Raw genomic sequence first — 13,678 nt, 5'->3', positions numbered from 1 at the left:
AGGATAAGTCAAGACATCAGATGCAGTGGCCACTTTTAAAGAGTTCATTGGAATATTTTATTCTGACACCAGCATAAATTTGTTGAGGTCCTTTGTGGAAAATGTCACTAACCCGTGGTAAAATGAGCAAGCAACATGGTTGGTTTCACAAGGTTAAACCATACAGCAGGCTATCAAGCAGGGTCTGGCTCCTTCCTCCTTGCTTACAGGGTATATCATGAGAATTTAGGACCTGGCACAGGCATCAAAGAGGGTGGTGGTCCAGAACTTTTTTATCTTTTGCCCTCATCCTCTATGGTCTGCTCCTCATGCATCATCATGGGCTTGGCTCCTATGTTGGAAAATTGCTTTAGAACAGCTACAGGGTAATCCAGGCACTGGCTGAACCAGAGTTAGGGCACATTGGTCCTGCAAAATATCTCATTTCATGCATTTCTTTTGCTAAGGACTGCTCCAGAGCAGATAAAGTCACCCCTTCCGGACGAAAGAAAGTGCTCATTTTTTTGCATAGGTGTCAGAGTTGTGCTCCTGTTGTTCAAAGACAAGATGGTATTTGCATTTCACTTCTTACAGCAGCCCCAGGGCAGGTGATATTCTAGACCGGCCTGGCCTTCCTAGTATGAGTAATGTCACACTTATGTACTGTCTGTAAATTGGAGCTAATCTGTAGGCCATCGTTTTCCCTGAAACCCGATTTTTTTTCTCTGTGCACTCAGCTTTCCTTCCAGCTTGCTTTTGGCAAAGTTAGAGTGCATGAAAAAGATCTGCCAATTACATCCGCACTGTCTGCTGTTTAGGGGGCAAACAAGTCTTATGCACGATGATTCAGACACCTGCTTGCATGTTTTTTTACCAACTTCTGAATTCTCTGCATCGCTCTGTCTGTTTAAGGCAAAGCAAAAAGTCTCGAGGATTATGGTCCAATGCAATGTGTGTTTGGTCTGTATTTAAGGGTGAGAACTTCCCTCTACCAAAGGGCCAGGACCATTTTTAGTACTCTTAGTTTTGTCCTCATGAGGAAAAGTCACTGGTTTGATGTCAAGAATATTGGTCACTAAACGGGATGTGTAGTCCCAAAATTAGATTTTATTTAGATATAGCTTATTCTTGAATCTGAATCACAGGGAAGAAGAAGAAGAAAAAAAATTTCATTTGTTTTAAGTTCAGTTTTTGCTTTTGGTCTTTGCTGAATCCACACTGTTCTCAGTGCTTAAGGAAGGTGATAGCCAGGAATCTAACAAGACCTCCTAAGTCACCGTGGCTTTCCTTTGATATCAGAGCTTCTAGCAAACTTTTCCATGTCCCACTTTACTTTTAACATAAAAGATCTCTCTGACCTGCTTTGGGAAGCAGCCCCTGGTGTGATCCACAGCCCTACTCTCTGTACAGAGCAGATGAGAGCAAACGATCACCTTGAACCTCACCAGTGTTTCTGTGGGTAGGGACCAGTTGCTTCTGGTCTGGGAGAAAGCCCTGCATGATGGGAGGACTGAAATATGGGGATGTGCCCTAAGATGATGATCACTGCCCTTCTAGTGCTGACACTGCTGAAACAACACAACAGAGCCATGTTTTGTCACACCTATATTCGTCCTTCCCTTAGCAGATTTCCTTTGTCAAGGTAGAAGCAGTCACCTGGCATGAGCTGTATAAATGGCAGAGAAATTCCCCATCAGCTATTTTTGGGCAAAATCAATTCTCTATATTCAAGAAGCTCTGAGCTTGCTAAGCTCCCTACCTTTTAACTGCAAATTGCTCTAAATATTTTCCCCTTATCATCAATACAGCACAGGGAAGTAAATCCAGCTTGAGGCCGAGCTGGTCAATTTTCAGGCCAGTTTAAGCCAGCTGTTTTATTCATTTATTTTTACCTATATGTGCAAAACCCTCCCTCTCTTGATGTCATGGAGAGCTGTCTAGCCCACAAAGGGCCAAAACCAATGAACTGGAGAACATTTATACCACTTGCTGTATTCACAGGGAGGGAGGGATGCTGGCATCCTTGCTAGCTGCTCCAGTTGGTGGCAATTTAAAAGCAGCGAGCCATCTACTATCCCTAGAGACAGGGTCAGAAGCAAGATATTTGGGGTTCAAGTCAAAGCGAGTAGAGATAAACAAGGGCAAAAAGTGACCCCAACAAATGTTGTAATCACTGGGTATAATTTTAACATCCACTTTGACCAAACTGCACCAGATTTCTTCCAGGAGGAGTATGTCTCCTGGGGAATGGTTGTGGGAGAGTCAAACACCAGTAATTGCTGTTGCCAAGTCCATCAAGCAGGCCTTGTATGAACAGGAGCGTTATTGCTTGGCATTGTACAAGACACAAAATGGCTTGCCTTCAAACTGCTATTGTAATTTTCATCAAAGCCGTGCTTCTGACTCAACACGCTGTACTTAATACAATTTATGACAATATTTCTCCCTCAATAGCTTTTTGTAGAGTGTGTACAACCTATTCTGCAGACTGCTGGTTTTCTTACTTAGCATCTATTTTACGGTCTGCATTTTAAACTCCTTTAAGTGCAGGCAGTTGAGGAACAGGTTTCTGGGAGAGAGAGGTATCAACTAGTCAATCCCAATTCCCTCGTGCAGTGTCTGTGTGCTCTTTATAGGCCAGTATCTTCTTCCCCAGAGACTGCAGCATTTCAGGAGTAGACAGAACAATCCCAGTCTATGTAAATCACTTAAAATTATAATGTGCTGTGAGATACTTCCATATATAAGATGCAGTATTGATACTGATATGACAGTAACTTTTAGCTGAGATCACAGACCTCTCATACTAGGCATTACCCAAATCCATAGGGAGAATTTGTTCCTGCTTCAGAAAGCTTGCATTGTAAATAGCTCTGTGAGATAAAGGATGGAGGAACAAACACAGGAAGCCACAGAAGATACATCCACGTTGTCAAATAACTCCCACATATTTGTCCACATTGCATAAATACTAATCCTGTGCCACACTTTTTTTTTTTTTTTTTTTTTTTTGAGTGAACCAACAGTTCACTCCAAAATGAAAACTGAAACCTAGATGTTTTGGGGGATGATCCACCTCTATCTGGATGGAAACAGACCAAATCAAGTTCCTGGCACTATCCAACATTCCACCAGACTTGCCCCGTCAGCTTCTTATGTCAAGGTACATAATCCATCACCATATGACTATGCTGTAAAAAGCCACCCAGATGAAGAGCAGCAAATTTATCAAGTGTTTCTGGCTGCTTTGATGTGAAAATAAATGACTGAATAAATAAATAAACGCACACAAAACTTCCTAATTATGTCTAAGAGCTACAGAGGCACCTTACAGAGGTAGGTCCAGAGCCATTTGCGATGATCTATAGACACTACTGGCCCATTTCAAATGGGCCAGACCAGTACAGGGTTATATGGCTAATCTGTACCATTTAGTTGAAATCACAGAATAAACATTTTTATTTTATTTTTTTTAGCAATGTAAATATAACCATGATATAATCCTGTAGCAGAATGGGTTATTAACATTCCCCATACCAGCCATGTTCTCCTCCCTACTCCAGCTTTCTTGCCATTGAGCCCAGCTTGGGGAAAGGGACTGAAGGGCAGGTGTAGGTCTGATGTCTTCCCAAGGGGTGATCGTGACATGAAGAACCTGACCTGGCAGGAATTAACAGGATTAGCACTGTAGAAAGAAGCCAGCTGCACTGATGGCAGCCTGACAATGCAACATGGGCAGCAAAAGTCAACTGTGTCAAAGTACATCTTCAGATATTTGACGGACTCTAACTTGTGCATAATTGATTACTTTCAGGGCTCAAAAGCTATGTTTTGATTATGACCTTAGTACGGATTCAGATTAGTAAAATCAACAGATGACTTGTGCAGGTGGACTCCAGAGGCCATGTGAGAGAAACAAGCCTGAATCCCGTGGCTCGAAGCATCAGCCAAGTCCTCAGCATGGCCCGTGCAGCCAGGGCATGGTGCTTAGCTGAGGTGACAGCAACAGTAGGAGCATGAAAATTCTGAATTAAAAAGGATTCTGTCACAAAAATTCGGTTATGCTTTTCTACATCACATATATGCTCCCAGCCCCAAGGCTGCGTTCTGAGTGCGTTAAGGGTGAGATACCCACTCCTGGATGGTCTTCTGAAAAGCCTAGGAATCACTTAAATCTTCCCAAATCTCTCTTTTGGGAATTATAAGTGATGCGCTGGCTTCTCCTAACCCTCTGGAACCAGCAGCTTGCTGTAGATCTTGGCTGAAGTCATTAAAGGCTTTAGGGGGTATTCTGTGGTGAGATGATCTGCACCATGTGAGGTCTTTCCTTGAAAAGATAAAAGATAAAAGATAAAATTTAGTTGGATGACCTAGGAAGATAGCTGTTTTTTGCTAATATTTATGAAAGCCTAGTAGGAAATCTGGGAAATCCTGCGGCCAGAAGTCTTTGGGTTAGTTGTGTGTCTCATGGTGTTATATTATCATTTGCAATAAAACTTTATTTTATCCATTGGAGTATGTGAAGAGCGTAACCATGTACTTTCTATGGATGCTTCTCTCCCTTAACATTAATTTCGTTTCAATAATTTCATTTGGCTTTCCTTACAAGAAGAATTCACACTTGTAAAACAGCTTCCATCTGTCTCACCATCTTATTTAAGATGCAGAGACACAAGACATTTTCAAACCTTCACAAAACAGAAGCATAAACTACAGTTTAGGATACTGACTCAATAGTCTGTAGCACAAAAATGCTCGTCTCTCTTTCTGCATTTTCTTGCTCCTCGCAAGTCTGTCTGAGCTCTCCCACCAGCTTCTCTTCCCCCATCCTTCCCCTCCTTCTCTTACGTGCCTGACTTTCTCTATCCCAGTCATAATTCTGTTGTGCTCTTGCTCAAAATGAAATAACCTCTTCTCTTTTCTCCTGTTTTTTTGGCAAGTCCTCCCAGGCTGCTGATCATTTTCTTTGCCTGGCCCTGCCTCTTCCTCCCCTTCTACCTACCTTATTTCATTGCACTCCATTTCATTTTGCTTTATTTTTGAGGTGATACAGCCGAACTCGAACACAATATTCAAGGTGAGGACATTTTGTTAAATTATACAATGGCATTGTGCTACTTTCAGCACTATTATCAGCTCCGTGCTTTCTGCACAATATGATTTTCTTTGCTTTTGTGACTACTGTTGAGGATCTGGAAGGTATTTTCATGGAGATATCCACATTTGCGCTCCTAACTGAAGAATCCAAGTCTATCAAAGAGGTTACAGCATGCAGCTGTACCACAGCCTTGGAAGTGTAGTTCAGCAGGCAAATAAATTCTTCACTCTTCCAGGGTAACACTGGGAGAAGGGGCGTCCAGCTCTATGAAAATATTAGGCTGAATGTTATTTATTTATTTATTCTGTTTTATTTTTTTCTCTGCTTTTTATTTTATTTTGTTTTATTTTTGGTTGTGTGGTGGTGGTGGTTGTTTGCTTTAGGGAAGTTTGAGGTATTTGGAAGAAGATTCCTCGCTGTTACTGCACTACAGAGTTCAGCTGTTCCCTGTTCTGGCACAGACAAGTATTGCATAAGTTCCTTTGTCTGACTGTGTTTTTGTTCTCCATCAACAAAACAACATTTCCTAACCTTGAAATAAAGTCATAAGACAGTGGGGTGCAGTTCTGCATTTGGTGAAAATAGGAAAACTTGCCTTGGCTTGGTTTCTCTATCAGTCTCTGTACTGCGATGCTAGTAGCCCATTTATTTTGCATCTGTGAAGGTAAATTTTGTTCTCTCCCAAAGCAGCATAACTTTGTCCATGTTGCCTACTGAAAACAGTAGGTGGCTTGTACAACCCTATAAGCTCTTCCCAAGCAATGTCTGGAAGAGCAGTAGTTGGCCTAGATCAAACTGGCATGTGGGGTGTGCTGACAACTTAGCAGCATGATTCTCCAAGTTGCTGAGCCTGTGCCCTGGCACCCTTCTTATTTCTGTTGAGGAACTGTACTGCTTTTGGGCAGTGAGAATGATCCAAAGCACAAGGAGTGCCTTGATATGGACATGCCCAACCACACCAGTGCATGTCTACAACATTTTGTGACCCAGGCACATGGGTGAAGGCAAGCCTGGATTGCTGCTTGGAAACCCCCTGGATTTCCAAGTCTAGACCCTCCAACCCTGTATTCAGGTTGACTTCATCAACACAAAAGCAAATATCTGCCAACTGCACATCGTCAGGGAGATTCCCCTCACTGGAGCTGTGGCTTATGTTTACTCCTTGAAAATGGCATAGGGAGATACATACAATGGCAACATGGACATTTTCATACAGCTCTTAAACTCATTTCTCTTTTTAAACCTTCTCTGTACCCTCCTTCTCACTGTGCACTAAGCCTGTCCCCTCAGCAAGAAGCTTTCTAGTGCTTGTATCTGTTTTATCCTGGCTGGTATGTGCAATGGAAGCCTAATCACAGTCAATTGTTTCCATCTTTAGTTCAAACAGTTTAACAACATTTATCTTAAATCAGAAATGATTACCATCATCCCATCTATTCATTGTTAGATACATTAGGCTAATTTTTTATATCACCTTCATGACAATCACTAGTGGTACGGAAACATGGGAGACCTGTCCCTCCTTCAGGCACTCAAGACAGTCAGAACAGTGAGTTTCATGTTTTCCCATATTAGTGGATTAGATTATGCTGATATTACGATCAACAGTGCTCTTATGGGTCCATCAATGGAAGGAAGTTTTGAATAAAAATCCTCTCTAAACCAGTAGGGTAAGAGAAGATAACTGTACATATCTATAAATTTAGAAATAGGTAGACCAAGAAGAATCCCAGTGAGCACTATGGAAGTCTAATTTGGGGGAGCTGACTTTCATACACACTTAACATAATTCAGTCACACTCCTGACCAGGGTTTGGGACCTGCATGCCTCTTGTGTCTCCAGCCAGGATGCAGGAAATGGTCTCTCTGGTCTGGGTGATGACCCAGAGTTCCCAGTTGGAGGAAACCAAGATTCAAGTGAACTAAAACCTTTCTGTATAAGTGAGAAGCATGTTTAGGAATTCTTTAGTGCTTAAGAATAATGAAAGCAATAAATTCCTAGGATAATGCCCATTATTTTTTCTTGTGGTCGAGCATCCCTAGTCCAACTTTGTAAACAATACCCAAATTAGGAAGAATCACTTTAAGAAAAAAAAGACATCTTCTTGGAGAAAGCAAAATAGGAAAAAAAAAAAAAAGTTATTTCCTTTGAAATTGGTTGGAGATAGCATCTGTACCTAGAACTGTGCATGCATACGTGTATTTATCTGTCCGTCTAGCTATCTTTTCACAAGCAACATATCTCTTCCTCTAACATTAATGTTTTTCCCTCATATACAAGTAACTCACCTTGGGTAACTCTACTGGGGGTGAGAAGATGAGTGCCAGGAATACCAAGCAGGCTTCCAGTAGTCATCCCTGGGAATGTGAATCCCTTCCTGGCAGGGAGATCTGATCTGGTTGAGGATACCAACAGCAGGTTATAAACTATGTTTTTTTAACCATGGAAAATGCCGCTGTGAAACTGCTAGCATCTCCTACACCCTTTTAGTCTGTTCACCGAAGAAGCACTTGTCAAGTCTATAATACATGCTGGGATGAATATGCAGCTTATTCATCTAATACAAAGAGTTGGGAGCTTTCTGCTGAGTGTCTCTCTCTTTGTACCCTGCTATAACCCAATTGTGGGAATTGATATCCCTCTTCACAGGACAAAGCTGTGTTTAATTGTAATCTTTCCATTTGGGAAAATGGTCGGATTAAGTGGGGAAAAATGCATTTCAGCAGCAGTCTGAGTTACACACAATTAGAGGCAATATCAAGCATGCGTTTACTCCAGATTTCCCCCTTCCCTGGAGCCCTTGGCCTCTGATCCCCCCTCATCTGTTCCTTATTTTAGTATCTTCTCTGTTTCTTATTCCTCCCTACCTTTGCCCCTCTATTTGTCCCCATTATGTAAAACTGAAGGTTATCTGATGATTTATTTGAGAAGTAATCCTATTTTTAGAGTAGTGTGGGCTATCGGGTGCAAACTAAGCATGTGAAAATACAGCAAATGGAGTGTATAAGGCAGAATAAAAATGATACAATATCATCCAGTTTATCCATTTCTTGCTGAAATAGGTAATTACTGCCTTTAGCTACCATTGGAAGCTCCCTGTTAATATAGAAAATGAAATCCTAGAAAGAAAGAGGCTGTTAAACCACAGGTTGCTTCACTCTCTGATTTCTTATCCTAATGTTCATTTACTTCTGAAAAACATGCAATTTTTCTAACTTCTTTGAGACCTTGTTTTAATAGTCAAATACTTCAACCCAGACCCTTAATTTTTACAAGATATAAAAGTTGTTTTATACCCAATTGCTTACACATTTAAGCCTCTGCATCCCTCAGCTGGTTTTAGTGCCACTCTGACAATGAAAAGGGCTAATTCAAGATCTATTCTTACATTTATAGCCTCATAAAGAATGTTCAGAGTAAAGACTTCATTTGCATACATCATAAAAAATAAACAAAATAATTTGCATAAAAGACTGTGCGTGTAGCACTGCTTTGACTGAATGGGGAATCTTGGGAAATGCGTTTGTAAGATGAGAAAGCGGAGGGGGGAAGAAGATGACTTACAAATGTAGGGAGGCTTTCAACGGGTGGGATGTTCTGCTTCTTTATATTGCTAAACCTTTTTTGTACTTTGCAGTTTTAAGGCAGACAAGCTCTAAAGATCCCTGGGAATCCCTTGAGAGGTGCTAGGTGATGGGCAGCAACTTCAGGGATTCTCTGGGTCAAAAGGGGTGATTAGCGCTTCAAAGTGCTCACTCTAGGGTTGCACTGGCTTGGCCAAAACTTGAGAGAAATCCCAATGGTTGGTCATGTGTATTTAGTGTGCATCTTTCATCATCTGTGTCTGTATCCCACATCTCCCAGGTGTGATTCAGTGCTGCAGCCAGTAGCTTTCAGTGGATGCACCCTCATTTGTTGTGCGAGGGGAGAATCTAGGTTGGTGGCGTAGCCATATGGCATGACACAGGACCCTCTTAGGACTTTCTGCAATTTTACAACATGGAAAAATAACCCTGATGACCTTCTTCATTTTAGCCGTTCTAGCATCACTTTTTACTGCCACATCTACCTTTATTTAGGAAAATAATTTCATTTTATGCTTTGATTACTTCTGTTTGCAAGCATTGTCCTATACAGTGCTTGTCTTGAGGTAAATTTGAAGACAGAGGAGCGTAAATTTAAAAGCTCCATGAACTAGCTTTTTACAGCTTTTAAAAGCGTTTGGCCACTTTCATGCTTTGGGGCTTTGAATACCACTCCAGATCTTCCCAGTTCCCTGAATTTTTCAATAGGGTTTAGGTTTCTGTGGCTAAACTCCCTCCCCTGTGAAATAAGGGTTGTCAGAGACCACACTGCACTCAGAGGCTGTGTAAAAGGTGCTGTCTAAATAGCTCAGAAAGACAGGTTGTGAAAGCTAAGCAAAGCAGCCTAAAGAGTCCTGAGACAGGCTGTGGCTGTCCTGTGGTCACACATCCAGCTAATGAGTGTAGAGCAAAATTGCTGTTTGGATGGAAGAGCCTCGGGAAATGTTTGAGTCCTGTGCCTGAGCAGCTAGGTTAAAGCTCGGGTGATTAGCTGGAAAATCACTCAATCCACATCAGGGTTTCACAGTCCTCCCTGATCCTGCCCTCGTGTAAAGGTTGGTGGATCCAGGAACTGCTGGAGCAAACAGACTTTACCTGTGGATAAGACAGCCCACCAGGACTTTGTGTCTGGTGCCCATCTTCAACCCCCAGACCACCGCCACTGCAAGATGAATCCCTGTGAATTCAAGTGAGGGAAGACTGCTGCCTGCACCATCATTAGCTGAAAAATTTCACCTTTATTTTGTATGTTTAATCCAGAGGAAAACTGTGACTGTTTCTTCATATTTCAGTAGCTTTAGAAACCTGTGTGGTAGTAGGCATAAAAAATCCCACAGCAAGCAATTTGTAAGAGTAAGGTTTTCTCAACAGTGTCCTGTCTCAAATCTTCACGTAGAGAACCCTCCTTTCCACACTTTGTTCTAATATTTAAATGACAGAACACGCACTGTGCTTCTGATGCTGGGACCATGCTGGGACCTCACTGTAATAACTTCACACACCCCTTGTTCCCCAGTGCCAGCTTCATTTCAGCAGAGAAGCTAAATGTGGAAGCATAGCACTCCTAGTTTTCTCTCCAACACACACTGATCTCTTTTATATAGGCCAGCAATTTTGTGCCTGGACCTTGAGATGTAGCACAATTTTAGGATGGTTTTGTTTTGGGTTTGGTATCTTCTCAGCTCTGGCACGGAATTCCCTTTTTGCCAGTTGCCCGCAGCATGGCACAACGAACAAGACAGTCGGTTTGGGTGTGATGCTGCCAACACCAGCTAGTAATTTATACCATATTACACAGCAGGGCAGGAGCAGCAAATGAAGTGCTACCTAAGTAAATAGTCATTTGTGCTGCTCCGATTAAAACCTTTGGAAGTATTTCCAGCAGAGCATATAGCGCTAATGAATCTCATTATTACAAATTGCTGAGCAGCGCCAAGAGTATGGGGGGACCTTGCCAGTCAGCCCCCTGCAGCCACAAACCTTGCAGACGTGATTTAGCTTGGACATAACTTGCACCACGAAGAGAAAGGATTCCTTCAGATGAGATTGATTCCCTCTCCTCCTCTGCTATCTGCCTGTCATCCCAAATACCTCCAGCCTTCCTCTTTCTCCCCAACCTCACTTTTGGCATCTGTTCTCAGATTCTTCTCTTTCCAGGATTAGGTTTTTGCATATTTTTTTTTCTGTTTTTCTTTTTTATTTCTACTGACTCTGCTGAATCATAGCAGAGAAACAGAAGGTAAGAATATCCCAAATAATAAAGACTATCCCTTGCCCAGTTCTCCTGGCTTTTTTTGCTGGAAATAGTGCAGAAATGATCAAGTCAAATAAGATCACTTTGGGAGGTTTCTATCACGTTTTTCCTCCTCTTCACCTTATTAATATTGCAGCTGTCGCATTCTATAATCTCATGTGTTAGCTTTACTCGGGCACGCAGCTCTTGTGTTGATTCGTTTATTTTAATCAAAGTTTCGCCTCCTGATATTTTTTCCTGTCTAGGCTGGAACAGAGAAAATGAAATTTCAACAGAAAACACACACACAAATCGTTAATATTTGACCTCTGGAACGAACTCATTTATTAAACATTTTTTCATCCCTTTGGGGTATTCAGAGACATAGTTTCTTTGTGTGTTACTTTGGCAGTAATACTAGAGCGTTTCCCCATGGGCTTCTCTAAGTGATCTCAAGTGTACACTAATAGCCCTTTGCCTTTGGCTTTCATGAGTATAGCACACACTTAGTCACAGGATCCCCTTTGGGTGATGGGATTTATTTTTTTTTAGGTGAGGTATTTCTTCATTTGGGACTTTTTCTGGGTTTTGTTTTTACAGCTTATAAGACAGTTTGTTACTGTTTCAGGATGAAGTATAGGAGCCTTCTGCTCTAGCTCTGGAGTTTTAACAGATGGAGAATATTAAACCTTCATATTATATATATATATATATATTTCAGGGTGTAAAAGGATTGATGGCCACAGAGGAAGACACTAAAAGCCGTTTTGTTTTTTTTTCCCCTCATCCTGAAGGATGTTTCCCTCCCGATGGTAAATGGCCCCAAAATGATGTTGACATACTGGTTGTCTACTCACATCCTTCTGGTGGTGGATGCCCTTATAGATTACTTAGACATTGAAGGGCCTGGAAATACATGCTAAAGCAAATTAAAAATCCAATCAAAACAACATAATAAAAACAGGAACTGAAACTGCAATTGCAAGTCTGAGCACTAAATCTTGAACTGGCGCGTTTCAACAAGCAGTTTGACAATGTCTGACAGAGGAAACCTCCAGTGCTACGTGGAGAAGGGGGTATTTCCGAAGGCGGAGGACACAGGATCATGTTATGGAGTGGTGGTGGTGCTCACACAGCCAAATTCATGGGCTCCTCAAGAAGTGGAGAGTTAAAAACGTTAGAGTTGGTAGCAAGAATAGTGCCCACAGCTTGAAGTGGAGCAGTCTCGTCTTCACAGCAGCCTGGGCAATGAGACAAGGCTTGTTCCCAAAGTGTGACGTGGTGCCATAACACTTTTCCCTTTGCGGAGGGGAAATATCTGTGCCTGCAAGAGAGGGCTGGCTAGTTTGGACATGCTGGTAAGGATTTACATACACCCTCTTTGTTCCCATCAAATACTATATGCTTATCCTCCATAGGTGTCTGGACAACCTGTAGATAGGATGAGACCCAAGGGATACACATATACCAGTTTATTCCAGAATTAAAAAAGAAAATGCAAGTAGCCACCTTCATATCTTGCCCTCTTTCTCACATACACCCCCAAACTCATCCCAGATGTCCTGCAAGACCAGTGCTTCACTTGTGCTGCCAGGGTTATGAAGCACTTTCTGTAGAGCTGGGGTCAGCATCTCCTCCATTTAAGAGCTGCCCAGCCACGCACATAGCACATCTTTAAGGGTCACAGCAGTGGGAGATGTGTTTTGCAATAAAACAGCAATTAGCGATCATTTCTGAGTGTGCTTGGTTAAGCTCTCATTGTATCTCACCAGCCTCCTCTTCCCCTCCACCTGATTCCTCAACACTCAGTTCTTTCTCGAGATCTATTAATAGAATGTGATTTACCTATATATAAAGTATGTTACTTACTGATTCCCACTGGGCATATGGAACAGATGTCCCTTTTCAAGGGACTTAACAGCAATTACAAATAATGCAGTGTAAATAAGTTTTCCAAGACCTTCAATTATGCACATTTGCTTGAGGCTAATGAGACGTGGGATCAAACTTAAATCCGCCAGCCTATAAAGTTAAGGACAGAAAGGCCTGCTTAGATGTGCAGCTTTGAAGACTCAAAGTGAAGACAGTACAGCAAGGCATGCCAGATATTTGAGGCAAAGCTCCACAAGATCATAGAATCATAGAATCATAGAATATCCTGAGTTGGAAGGGACCCTTAAGGATCATCAAGTCCAACTCTTGACACCGCACAGGTCTACCCAAGTTCAGACCATGTGACTAAGTGCACAGTCCAATCTCTTCTTAAATTCAGTCAGGCTCGGACTAGATCGTACTAGGAGATACGCATGAATTAGGATCCTGACTGAAGCTCTCATTTTTACCCCATAGAATTTTACCATCGTAGAATTTGATGCTATTCAACTTACTTTTGTTTGTTCATTTAAAGGAGCTGCTATTTTAGGGGTGTAAATTACTCTTCAAGGAGCACTGCCTTCAAGAAAATCACAGGACAACACAAATGTTAAGGTTTTGCTTCTGGGGAGAGAGGTTTTATTTAGTTGTGGGCTTCCCAGGTATTTTTAGTTGCAGATGCATCAGGTGCTTCAGATAAGAGCACATCTGGAGACCGCAAGTCCTGTGTCTTCTTAGAGCCCCCCTGGTTAAAGTTGTAGGGGAAAAAAAAAAAAAAAAAAACAGATGCCATGTCTATTTCTGTAGCTCCACTTCAGTACATCGGTCCCATTTCTGCAAGCTGTTTTTCACAATGCCATTTCTTCCTTCAGCTCCCTATAGGAAAAACTCAAAATCCTGTCAAGTATCTA

At 41.8% G+C, this 13,678-nt stretch overlaps 1 protein-coding gene across 3 annotated transcripts in view; it reads left to right on the top strand.

Annotated features, from left to right (window-relative positions):
* The window catches only part of TSNARE1 (t-SNARE domain containing 1), a 454,966-nt gene that overhangs the window by 343,132 nt on the left and 98,156 nt on the right, over positions 1–13,678 (top strand). The window lies entirely within an intron of this gene.

Source organism: Anas acuta, chromosome 2 (genome assembly GCF_963932015.1).
Source record: "Anas acuta chromosome 2, bAnaAcu1.1, whole genome shotgun sequence".
Taxonomy (NCBI): domain Eukaryota; kingdom Metazoa; phylum Chordata; class Aves; order Anseriformes; family Anatidae; genus Anas; species Anas acuta.
Note: the sequence above shows the minus strand (reverse complement) of the source record. Positions and strands in the feature narration are given on the sequence as shown.